At 40.4% G+C, this 13540-nt stretch overlaps 1 long non-coding RNA gene across 1 annotated transcript in view; it reads left to right on the top strand.

Moving 5' to 3' along the window:
* The first annotated feature begins 2400 nt into the window (after positions 1–2400).
* The window catches only part of LOC144455772 (uncharacterized), an 87795-nt gene continuing 76655 nt past the window's right edge, over positions 2401–13540 (top strand). The window contains exon 1 of the long non-coding RNA XR_013484515.1: positions 2401–3020. This is a non-coding gene — a long non-coding RNA (uncharacterized LOC144455772). The remainder of the gene's footprint in view (positions 3021–13540) is intronic.

The following is a 13540-nucleotide window of genomic DNA, read 5'->3' as shown; positions in this document are numbered from 1 at the left end:
ATTAAATAGAATGGTGGGAGCAAGGTTGGATTACATGGTTTCCAAGGTCCCTTCCAACACTAAATCTATGATTTTACCCAGTTTTTAATATATATATTATGTTCTCTCCTCATGTTCCCTGCCCTCAGAGTCCTCCCTTTTTCTTTCTGATTTCATTATTGTGGAGAAGTTGACCTTAGCCATGGCCCCTGCCTTCCTTCCCACAACCCGTTGATGGGGGAGAGATGTGATATTTAATCACAGGGGAGGATTCCAGACATAACATGGATGAAGTGATGCCTGGCTCTATGCTCATTCCTTTCTGGTTACCATCTGCAGAAGTCATTACCTGTCCTTCAGACTCCAATGGATTTCCCAAACAGTAACTCACTGACCTGACAGATGCAAGCACAGATTTTATGCAAATCCTAGTGCTGTTAAGTCTGCCATGCAAATAACTTCTTAAGTTGACCAATTTTGATGCAGTATCCTAAATGATTATCCAGAAATTCTTCACTGGTTCTATTTTATACAATGTAGTGTCACCAGTGTTGGGGGAAGCTGGGGCAAAGAGAATCAGATGATAGAACCATGATTTCATTAATAGAGGAAACTCCTGGGTGAGGAAATTCCCTCTGCCAATGAAGCCTGGCACCTAGATGGAGCAGTGGATAGATTGATGAGCATGGAGCCAGGGGTACTTCAGTTCAAATCCAGCCTCAGACACTTACTAGCAAGGCTAATCAACCCCTGCCTGCTTCAGTTTTCTTAACAGTAAAATGGGATAGTAACACCACATACTTTCCAGGATTGTTTTTTGGATCAAATGAGATAATATTTGTAAATTGCTTATCATAGTGCCAGGCATGTGTAGCAGGCACTTAATAAATGCTTGTTTCCTGCCTTTATCTGTAATTTGTATTCTTAGTTGCTAAGAGCACTGGGAGAATAGACCAGGTTACACAGTCAGCCCATATCAGAGGCAGGATTTGAACTTAGGCCTTCTTGACTTTGAGCCTAGCTCTCCATCCACTATACCAGTGGTTCAAACTGTTTTTTTTTAAATCTCAGGATCCCTTTCACCATTAAAAAATGATTGAAGACATCCCAAAGGTCTTTGGTTTATGTGAGTTATAGAGATTCGTATTTGTAGTATTAAAAATCAAAATATCAGTATCATAATGAAAATAGTTTTGACCTCATGGACTCCTCGAAGAGGTCCTTTTGGTCCCTGGACCACACTTGGAGTGTTACTGAGCTCCATCATGCTTCCTCTGTCATCAGGTGATGAAAATACAAAAATTCATCACTGAAGAAGCACCTATGAAGAATTGATTTAGGCGCCAGGCACTGTATTAGGCACTGGGAATGCCAAGACAAAAACAAAACGGGCCCTGTCTTCAGGGAACTTACATTCTGCTGGGGCAGATCCAATGTATATATGTAAGCACATATATACAAATATTTTACAAAATTATTGCCAGGTAATTGGTGGGGGGAGGGACATAGGGGCAGACTGTAATAACTAGGGGGACAAAGAAAGGCTTCATGGAGAAGGTGGCTGTCAGTCTGAGGATCCCCCTCATTCTTGCCAAGTGCAGGCTTGAGTTTCAAGGTCTTATAGGTAATTAGGAAGCTGGAGAGCCCAGCTCAGAGGAAGAACTTTACTTTCAGAAGGGTCATCTACCCCAGTTTCACAGCTGGATTGCCAGCAGTCCAAATTAAACAAAAAAGAAATAAGATTTCAGCTCAAGTAAAAACCTACTGCCTTCCCCCTCCCCCCATCACTTTTGTGCCTTCCTTGCAGCTTCTCCCCAGTTTCTTATTTTTCCTTCACTCCCTGCTCAGTGATCATCTTCTTCATGGCCTGAGACTAGGACCCGGAGGCTTTAACCTATTCGTCTCCAGAACTTCTTTCCCTGGGGTGCCCCCGTCCTGACTAGTGACTGCTTCACTTGGCCCAAGTAGCCATGCCTCATTTCATTCGCTGTTCTCTGGCCATCTTCTCCGCAGTCTCATCATTGCCTCATTGACTCTATGGGTATCCTTCTCAATTCAATTCAGTACAATTCATGCTTACTAAGAAAGTGTGTTGGTAGATGGAGATTCAAAAATGGAAAAAAAAAAAAGAAATACTGCCTTCCTTTAAGAAGAGGATATCAAGGGAATAAGATGTATACAGAAACAATGATAAGAGAAAAGAGAAGAGAAGAGAAGAGAAGAGAAGAGAAGAGAAGAGAAGAGAAGAGAAGAGAAGAGAAGAGAAGAGAAGAGAAGAGAAGAGAAGAGAAGAGAAGAGAGGAGGAGAGGGAGAGGAGAGGAGAGGAGAGGAGAAGAGAGGAGAGGAGAGGAGAGGAGAGGAGAGGAGAGGAGAGGAGAGGAGAGGAGAGAGGAAAAGATAGATGCAGACAGAGACAGAGACAGGAGAAAGACAGACAGAGAGAAACAGAGAGAAGAGAAGAAGAGAGGAAAGGAGAGGAGAGGAAAAGAGACAGACAGAGACAGAGAGAGAGAGAGAGAGAGAGAGAGAGAGAGAGAGAGAGAGAGAGAGAGAGAGAGAGAGATTCAGAGAAAGGAAAATTGAATTGGATTTGGCACCTAGTGGACTTGGATTCAAATTCTGACTGAGTGACCAGGGACAAGTCACAAGCTCTCTGGGCTCCAAGTTCCCACCTCCATAAAGTGAGGAAGATTGATTTTAACCAGGGGCTCTTACATTTTTGTGTGTCATGGTCCCCTTGGATAGTCTGGTAAAACCTATGAGCCCCTTCTCAGAATTTTATCTTTAGATGATAAAATAAAAGAACCAGATTTACAAAAGAAACCAGTTATATTGAAATCCAGTTCTCAAAATTGAAAGAGAAAGTCCACAGAGCCCAAGTTAAGAAACCAGGGGCTAGGTGATCTCTATTTTATCTCTAATTCTGTGATGATCCTGTGAGAGACTGAGGAGGCAGAGGATCACTGGGGGAGCCTTGAAGGCTCCATGGAAGAGATGGCAGCTGAAGCCTTCAAGAGAGAAGAGTTCAACAAGTGGAAAGGTAGAGGGTGTTGTCGACATTAGCCATGAGAACCATGTTCAGATTCGAGGAGGTGGGAGAAGACAGGATGGGTATGGTCCTTCTCACTCCTAAGATTATGATCCTATTATCCTAAGATCCTATGTCTGGTGAATGTAGTAATTATGTGGCAACTAAGTGGTTTGGTTTTCTTAGATTGTGAAAGGGAGTGGTAAAAACTTAGGCTGTCAGTATTTTCTGTTTCCCTCTTTTCTTTCTGATCATCCCTTTGAAGATCTCTCTTCATTATAATCTAGACCACCTCATCATAGGATTCTAGGATTATAGATTTGCAGTTAGAAGAGAAATCTTGAGATCATTGAGTCCATCTCCTCCCCATTTTCCAGATGGGGAATGTGGGGGCCAGAGAGATTAAAGCATTTGACCAGTATTACATAGTTACTAAGTATTGAAGGTAGGATTCAAACCGCTTTCTGACTCCAAGTCCAGCACTCTAATATGTAACTTTGAAGTGACGTTAACTGGTCTTTTATCCACCTAAATTTTGGGTTTCACATTTGGTTCAATACTACAAACTGCTCTGATGGACCAAAGTTAGGCTGAGTAATAGGCAGTAACATAACTAGGGTGAAATAAAAGGAGATTTTCTACAGGAAACCAACATTTAGAAGGTCAGTGCTGAAGGCTCTTATGCCCTCTTCAATGGGTAGAAGCAACTCAGTTGAACACTTATTTTGCAAGAATAATTAGCAGCACAATTCCTCTCCAGACAGGCTAGACCCCTCTTTCCTGATCTTGTCCCAGGCAGGGGTCACCCCCGTGGGGGCAGAGTGGCTTGGCGTCTCTGCTGTGCTGCCCACTGGCTGGTGTTTGGTGTCTCTCCCACTGTAAGACCTTGTATCTCCAGATCTGAGGTCTCTCCCCAAGCCCTTCCTCCACCAAACCCAACTGAATATGGGGGCAAAAATTGCTAGTTATGTCTCTGGTGTCAGAAATGTTTCACTGATTGATTCATAATATCTAATACTGATTCACTATATAACTTTGAGCCTCAGTTTCCAAATCTGCAAAGTATAATTGCTTTTAGTCACTTCAAATATTCAGTACAAGACTTTTCTCTGAACCCCCTAGACAGGGACCACACCTTCATTGTTTCTGCCACTTAACATCTGTGTAATTCTGAGTAAATCATTTCATCTCTCCCAGCCTCAGTTTCTTCATCTTTAAAATGAGGGGGTTGGATCCAGTGACTTCCACTGTCTCTTCCAGCTCTATGATCTGTGGTCCTAAGACAATTCTTTGTAAATGGTAATAGATGAGTGTTAAATAGACCGTTAGTTGTTATTGTTTACCCTTTGTTGTTGAAGAGAACCAATGACATCATAAGGGTGATGTCTTATGACCAAATTGCCTGTCAATGCCTGTCAATGCACCCCCTTCCTTTACCCTTCTGTGGCATCTGCCTGCTTTAGATGCTCATGTCAATCTCTGAGCCTGAATAGCCCTTGTTCTTTGAAAAAGGCTGTCAGAACTGGATTCCAAGGGGATCAGGGATGTCAATTTATTGTTGGTCATTGGTTGAAATGTAAATAACCATGAATGAGCCACGCACTGGGTAAGGACAGTGATTTTCATAATGGACCAAATAAGCTTGTTTCACTTAAATAATCTGCCTATGGTCAAACTAGTCACAGGAACTCTGTCTGAATCACTGTAGAAAACCTGGTATGGTTATTTGCATGACAATACCCAGAAACCTCAAAGCTATTACTGAACAGTGAAATTTTCCAAAAGGACCTAGACAGAGAGGTTCAGCAGCAAACTGGGCTTCTGTACATAAGCAGCAGCTGTTGCAGGGATGTTTTTTTTTTTTAACATATCTTATGCTGACTATATTTTTAGAAGTGGGAAGGGTGAGAAATATTCTTTCTCCCCCTCTCCCCCTCCCCCCCAAGCTTCATTTCCTTTTAAAGAAATGTATACATAGATTTCTCTTCTAGGAATTCAGGCTATGATCAGTAATTGGGGGTTTTCACAGTAGAATGAATTCTTGGAGTTAAACTCAAATATAAGATTAATTTTTTGTCTGTATGTTGCTAGTGATGAATACCTGAAAACTTGTTAAAAAACAAACTTGCTAACCCTTCCTGTGCTTGGATGCATTCTTCTTACGGTGCCGGAATAATTCTTCTCCAACAGCATCTTCTACATGAAGCCTTTCCTGATTCCCCTAGCTGTTAGCAACCTCCCCAACACACACCAAAATTTACCTTGCATAGATTTTGTATGTATTCTGTATATACATATGTTACACATGTTATTTTCCCTGTGAGAATTTAAGCTCCTCAAGGCTAGGTGCGATTTCATTTTTCGTCTTTGAATCTTTAGTACCTGGCATATAGTAAGCACTTAATACATGCTTGCTTTGCTGACTGATTATTCCTCACTGATTCCCCCTCCCCCTCAAGGTACAACAAGGACTGTTCTTTGCCTTTTGTTATATCCCCACTACTTAGCAAAGTACATAGTAGGCACTTAATGACTATGTGTTGACTGACTACTTGACTAGATTAGAATGATTATTTCCATGTTCTGGATGAGGAAAATGAGAAGGGACATGGGTGATAAGTCGCTTGTTCATGTGCACATGGAGAGTCATTGCCTGAGATGAAGAGGTTTTAGGTTTATGCCTTAAGAAGTTGGATCTCAGGCGAGGTAGGGAAGAGGTCGTTGCTGAGTTACCGTTTCTAGACATCTATGTTTAGACTGAACATTGTAGATTTAAAAAAGAAAATTCAGTGACTTTGATCACCACCACAGTGTCTCATGATAGAGGACCAAATTGGTCACGTTATTTATTATTTATGCTAGTTAAGTGGAGCTGCAATGGAGATATAACCATCCTGAGAACTAGAGCAGAGGGAGTCCCAGCTGTACTCAATCTTGTGTTAATAAATGAGCATGGCGAAATTTCATGTGTCTCCAGATTTCTCATTGGAAACCAATTACTATCTGGTGTAAATTGTACTCATCCCCATGAAAAGAAAAAAAAAGCAAAATATGGAAACTAATGAACTCATATCTCCAATTACAGAAAATCTCATTTATTACTTTATTCATTCATCTATTTATCCACTTCTTTTTTTCTTATCTATCTGTCCATTCATGTATTTATCTATTTATGTGTCTATTTGTCTATCTATCCATCTGTCTATCTATCTATCTATCTATCTATCTATCTATCTATCTATCTATCTATCTATCTTCATGAGGAGCATTAGATCATCTGCAAAATAGTGAAATGCTGGTAAGGCAACATGATTTAGGGGAAAGAATACTGGATTTGGTCTGAGTATAAATCCATCCTCTGACACTTACTAGAGTGGCCACAAACAATTTGCTTACCTTCTCTGAGCCTCAGTTTCCTCATCTGCAAAACAGGCACAATAATATCTCTAGTCCTATCTACAAATGTTGTTGGGAAGATCAAATGGGCAAATGGAAGTGGAGTGCTTTACAAGCTTTTGAACTGTATGTAAATGTCAGTTAATTATTAATCAACTTTAAAAAAAAGTTTAGCGGTGTGACCCTGAGCAAGTCACTCAACCCTGACCGCCTCACCAAAAAGCAAAATAAATAAATAATAATAATATAATAAATTAATTAAACAAACAAACAAATAAATAAATATAAAACTAAAAATAAAAATAAAGTTGAACTTGGTTCAGATGTGACGGATTAGGAACCCAGGACCAACCTCAGCAAAACTGTTGATAGTATAAGTGACAGCCTCCAGCATGACTCTTTAGATGGATAAATTTAGTATTCCCTGGCTTTTTTTGACCTCTTACTATGGAGTCCCTTTGGGGCCCATTTTTTTCTGGGTGATTCTTTATGCTCAGGCCTCCTCCACTTCCCCCTTTTTCCATCTCTAACCAAACCAAATCTACCTTCTCCATGTCCTTTTCCATTTTTGGGGTTTGCTTTGTTTATTTTTATTTTTATTTATTTATTTATTTATTTGTTGGTTTGTTTGTTTGTTTGTTTATTTTTGGTGAGGCAATTGGGGTTGAGTGACTTGCCCAGAGTCACACAGCTCGTAAGTGTTATGTGTCTGAGTCCGGATTTGAACTCAGGTCCTCCTGACTTCAGGGTCTGTGCTCTATCCACTAGTTGCCCCATCCATGTCCCTTTTCAAAGAATATGAGAGATGGAAGAGATGTCAGGGGTCATCTAGGCCAGACACCATCTGAAGCCTAAATCTCTATGACTCTCTGGACAAGTGATCATCCAGCCTCTACCGGAAGACCTTGAGTAATGAGAACACATGACCTTAGCCTAGGAGTACTTGCACCTTTTTCGTGTGATGGATCTCTTTGGCAGTCTGGCAAAATCTATGAACATCTCAGAATAATGTCTTTAAAGGAGTGAAATAAAATAGATAGAATTACAAAACTGACCAATTATTCTTAAATAAAGATACATTTTTTTCCCCATCCAAGTTTATACATTCCCTGTGGAGTCCAAGGATGACAAGTCATGAATCGCTGTTAAATGTATAGGAAGTTCTAAGTTTTTGAAAGTTTTCCCCTCTTTATCAAGTCTTCCCTGTAACTTCCAGTCACTAGTCGCATTTCCTCAAGGACTCACTTGGGGCTGAGCAAGTGATAGTTGCCAATTGGATAAACTAAATCATAATGCTATATTAGTCGATATAATGGGAAAGATCTGGTTGGGGAAATGGAATTGTAGAAACCAGGAATGCTCAGCTAATGAGCCCCATATGGGACAGAAGTAAACAAGCGAGACAGTATGTGTAATGGAAAGAACTTTCAATTTGGAGTCTGAAGACCTGGGTTCAAATGCTGGTAGTTCTACTTCATACTTGTGAAATCTTGGACATTGTCACTTCACCAATATAGGGGAGAATAGGTTTCCTTATTTGGAAAACAAGAGAATTGGGCTAGATAATCTATAGAGTGTCTTCTAGTTCTGAATCCTATCAATTTGTAAATGGTTAATATGTTTCAAAGAGACACATTTTCTCAGGGGTAAGATTTTACCTCAAAACTCATAACTCCTCCTAGGTAAAAATGCACATTCCCAACAGGAACATTTTAGAGCTGTAGCACCTTAACCCGAAGGAATGAGTCTAATGGCAAAAACTTCAGTCATTGTGGCTAGCCGCAATGAAAAAGATGCTAAGGTATATGGGTCTTCAAGCCTTTTTCGTATTCTTTTATGGGAGGATGACCTACTTTCCGTACATACAGGGTTGGTCTTGCCGACATCATCATTGCCCTAAAATGGAACTTGGCCTAGTGTGGGCAGAAAGTGGAAGTGGTTTGATGAAGAGGATACATGAACTTAAGTCAACAGAGTACCATTTTGTGACCTGGCAAGAATTTACAAAGGTAAATGTAGTTATCTATGATCAAGATCTATGATTTTATCAGCATTGGAAACTCCCTATGTGGAAACTTCCTCTGCCAACATAGTTGCAACCAGTTCTGACTTAGAACATAATCAATTGCTCAGTCAACCAATAGACCTTTATTAAGTGCCTACTATGTGGCAGGAATTGTTCTACGAGCTAGGGAATACAAACACAAAGATGGGACGATCCCTACTGGGAAGCCAAGGAGTACACATTTAAGTGTATACAGAGTAAGTATAGAGAAGAAATGATAATTAAGGAAATTAATTACAATATTAATTAATTGTTACCTCATTTTGGGAAGAGAGGGGACTAGCAATGGAGGGTGATCTAGAAAGCCTTCATGGAGAAAACAGTGTTTGAGCTGGGTCTTTTTTTTCCCCCCTTTAAAATTTTTTTATTTATATGTATATATTTTTACATTACCCACATTTCTCTTTGTGTCCCTTTCCCTCTCCCCTTCCAGAGAGCCATCCCATATAACAATCAATTCTTTTTAATTTTTTTAAGAAAAATGAGGAAGAAAAAGAATAAGCAAAATCAACCAATGCATAGAAAAAGGTAGGTCTCGAGGTCCTGAAGGAAGAGAGGAATTGTATGAAGCAGAGATAAGCAGGGAGTGCATTTCAGGAAGGCATGGTCACCAGTAGAAAGCTTGGAGACAAAAGATGGAATGCCATGCATGGGGAGCACAGTGGAGGCTAGTTTGAGTGGATTGTAGAATGAGGAAGGGAAGGTAATGTATAATGAGGCCAGGTTATGAAAGGTCTTTAAAAACTATACAGTGGAGTTTAGATTGGATCTTAAAGGCAACAGGGAGCCATTGAAGTTCATCGAGCAGAAGAGTGACTTTAACATCTGTGCTTGAGCAAAAACCCTCTGGCACCTGTGTGGAAGAGTGTGGAGATGTTTGGGGTGGGGAAAACAATTAGGAGGTGAGGGGTGATGATGGTCTGAACTAAAGTGGTAGCTGGTAGTGATGATGGTCTGAACTAAAGTGGTAGCTGGTAGTGAAGGAAGATTTTAGACATGTGGAAGTAAAAATATCAGAGAAAAAGAAATGCTGTGGAAGGTTAAGTCTTAGGGAGTTACCTGGTGCATCTCACCCAGAGTCACACAGCAAGTAACCAGCAGGGGTAGAATTTGAACCCATATTTTCCTGACTCCGAGCCCAGCACCATATCCACTGTGTCACACTGACTGTCACTGTCTCACACGTTACACCCCTGAGAGCCCATTCTGCCATTAAAAGCGGTAATATTTTAATGATGTCGAATGTCCCTTCCAGAAGGTGAGCTGACATTGTTCTCAGCGAAAAGATCAGATTAGTTTCATCACAAATCCTGCTTTTTTTTTCATAACGAAATTTCTCATGTCACCTTTGACTGTCCATCACACGTGTTGCTTGTCCACCCCAGCCCTTCCTGGTCATCCTGGTCCCTTATTTTTCTCTTAGCAGACCTCATCTTCGCATTTCATGCTGAATGACAATCATTAAGAGGCATCCTGTTGAAAGCATTAGCTCTCTGCAGAATGACCAATTTACTCCAACATGAACAAATCAAGGGTCTCACCGCAGGCACAGGGAAGGGTTTAGACTTTAATGAATACTCTGTCGGGCCTGATTTGGATCCAGTTAATGAGGGTCTGATCAAATTTCTATCTGCCAAACATCTTCCCATTTTGGGCATCTGTCAACTCTTTCTTTACCCCCTTTCTCTCTGTAGAAACACGGAGGAGGTCTAGTTGCTGTAGCAAGGGTTGGCATGCTGTAAGTCAAAAGTTCAGCTTGTGATTTTGCTGTGCTATATCGGGAAGGGCATTTAATCTTTCTGCCTCTCACTTTCCCCTTCTGCAAAAACAAGATAATATTTGTTCCTGGTGCTTCTAAGAAGAGTGTTGTTAGGAAGAATTACAAGGTGCATCACTTGGGAGAATCTATAAATGTCTTTGAAAATCTATAAACGTCTTTCCCTCTGCTCAAGAATGCATGCTTTTTTATTAAGCTAATCCTGTTTCTAACAAATTCTGTATATAAAGACTTGGATTGGCGGTTAGAAGGCCATGATTTTAATTTCTGGGACTCTCAATTCTCCTTTCATGATTCCTAACAAGGAACTCATTCTTGCCTCAGTTTCTCAATTGGTAAAAATAGTTCAAATTGAAAATAAAAAATTGATTTAGGCTTCATATGTGCTAAACACTTTACTAAGTACTGGAGGTACAAATTAAAAATTTAGTCCTTCCAAGAAGGCCACATTCTTCTGACTAGGTGATGCACATTTAGTAGCAATGCAGATGGAAAGGTCCAATAGTTCTTAGGGGTGTATCAGCTATTCAGTTGGTGATATTCAGTGGGTTAGAAAGCAATAGTGACAGAACAGATTCCATTCTATGAGAATTCAAGTTGGGTTTACCTGTAAGTAAAAAACAAACAAAGAAAACCACTTTGAATTCATCTTATTGGCAATATCTTGGAATTTCCAAAAGTTCTTTTATTTCCTGGCAGCCTTCAGAACTATCTCTGTGACAGCTGCCCATGCAGCTGCTTTTCATGTATTAATAATGTTAAATCAGGATTGTCGCTAGCAATTTGAAATGTGTAGAGAACCGTTCACTGATTTGCTGCTTTGTACTTATAAAACTCCCTGCCCCAAATATCCCAGTATAGAACCCATTATAAATCCCAGTAGTCACCAGTGGGGGCATTTTTAGTTGGAGAGAAAGAACAGTTCTATTTAGCTGCCTGTTTAATACAATGGTTGAGGGGGGGGGGCATGGCCTGACTGTCATGGGGAACTTCGCTTTAAGAACATTTTAAACTATTTGCATGCTTTTTGCCTGTTCACCCTTGGGATCAAACTTCCTGTGAATCCCTCTGTTTTCCAGCATGTCCTTTTTCATTTGTCTTCCTTCTTTCCCTGCCCCCTCTGGGATTCAATAAGACATGTTGCATTAAGCCTGTGAATTTCCCATTGGCACAGTCCCAACTTTCAGAATTTTTTTATTTCCCCAAAGTGAATCACCAGATGCCACTGTCTATGATCGGTGTATCGTACTCTGTGAAGTCTGGTCATGTCCAAGTGTCATTGCAAAAATGTAAACAGAAAGACTTCAGGGTTGCCCTAGGCTTAAGGAGTACTCATCGTGTTGACACAGAATTGAAATGAGAACAGGAAATTCCTGTGTATGTGTGTGTGTGTGTGTGTGTGTGTGTGTGTGTGTGTGTGTGTGTGTGTTGGTACTGGACTGTGATGCTCCACATGTAGCCAGTGCTTAACAAAACTGCTTTCCTGTGGCATAAACTACACAACATCCAGTTTAGCTTGTAGTGAGCTGAGAAAGGGGCCAAGAGTAAGGAAAGGGGGCCGTTGTTATTGTTCAGTTGTTTCTGACTCTTTGTGACCCCATTTGGAGTTTTCTTGGCAAAGATACTGAAGTGGTTTGCCATTTCTTTCTCCAGCTCATTTCACAGATGAACAAACTGAGACCAATAGGGTTAAGTGACTTGCCCAGGGTCACCCAGCTAGTATCTGAGGCCATGTTTGAACTCAGGAAGATGAGTCTTCCTGACTTCAGACCCAGCACTCTAGCCACTGCTGTACCTAGCTGTCCTAAAATTACCATTAGCTGATGAGATATTAGGGGAAATGAAGAGATTTTGGAAGTACAGTATCTTAAAGTTGGAACGGATCCTAGAAGTCATTTAGCACAATAACTGGAGTCCTCTTTACAACATCTCCAACAAGTGGTTGGACTGTCTGTCCTGCAAGTTGTCCATTGACATGGAACCTAATAATCCTCGATAACAACCGATTTGGACCATTTTAATTTGTTAGTAAGGTTTTTTTCTTAAATTTGCGACGTAATACCCATAGAGATGAAGTGATTTGGTTGGGACCACACAACTAGGAAATGAATGCATTGGGCTTCAAACCCAGATCTTGTTCACTTTGAGTCCAGGGTTCTATTGCCCACATTGCTTCCCAGACAGGAAGGAGTCTGTGTCAGTGGAGGGAGCCTCATGCTAACAAAATCATTGGTCCTTCAAATATTGATATATTGACTAATTCATGAAGAAAGTAGCAAATATATGGGCAACATGTGTTACCTTCAAAGACATGGTTGAGGCAGAAGATGGAAACAAACTCACAAAGGCTCTGGACAAACTAATAAATGACCCAGCTCTAGATGGAAAAGCTGGGAGGTATAGAACCTGTCAGTTAAACACAGGACAGGACAAACAGGTTTTCCTACGGCATTTGCTTTGGCGATTCCTGTGGCAGTTAGGTAGTTTAAGGGTTTGTGATATGGCCCTGCTGATCACTTCCACTTCTCTTTCATGGCTGAGTCATCTGGCCCTTGTTTCTTGGATTTTCAGGTAGAATCCACCCAATGTGGATGTCATGGAAAAACAACCACAGGAAGAGAGCTTTGGATGTCTTTCTTTTACCTATATACACTTTAGGAGTTTGGTCCCTGTAAGCACAAGATTGTCTGCTCTGGGCCTTAAATTTGTAATTCAAATTCTTCAATGGTAATTCTGAAGAAAAAACAAAACAAAACAAAACAAAAAAACCCCAAACCCAAACACTCAACACATGCCACCATTTATGTGCCATTTAACTGGATAAATTGTTTTCCAAGCTAGTAATGTTCTTTGTCTTTTTCTGAAATTAATTTTTATTTACTGTATATCTATATCTATGTCTATACCTTTATCTATTTATTTTTATCTTTGTTTCCATCTCTTCTGTATAATCTCTCTCTCTCCCTGTCTCTCTCTTTTTCCCTCTGTCTATGTTTTGTATTTTAAGTAACTTCTCAGTGCTCCAGAGAACTCTCTGACTATAAGTTGCAGAGAAGGTATAGACCTGAAATGGAGAAGGAGTTTCCTTCTCTGGGACTTCCAGATACCAATCAATTCACAGGACTAGTTCTCTTTATTTTGTATTTACTTATTTGTGAATGAATCATTCTCCTTCAGCAGAATGTAATCTTCTGAGAGCAGGGACCAGTTCCTTTTTTTGGTTGTGCACCCCCAGAGCAAGCAAAGTGCCTAGCATATAGTAAGTGCTTAATGCATGCTTGCCAAATTGAATTG

The sequence above is a fragment of the Phascolarctos cinereus genome, unplaced genomic scaffold (assembly GCF_003287225.1).
Source record: "Phascolarctos cinereus isolate Bilbo 61053 unplaced genomic scaffold, phaCin_HiC Scaffold_1;HRSCAF=81, whole genome shotgun sequence".
NCBI lineage: Eukaryota > Metazoa > Chordata > Mammalia > Diprotodontia > Phascolarctidae > Phascolarctos > Phascolarctos cinereus.
Note: the sequence above shows the minus strand (reverse complement) of the source record. Positions and strands in the feature narration are given on the sequence as shown.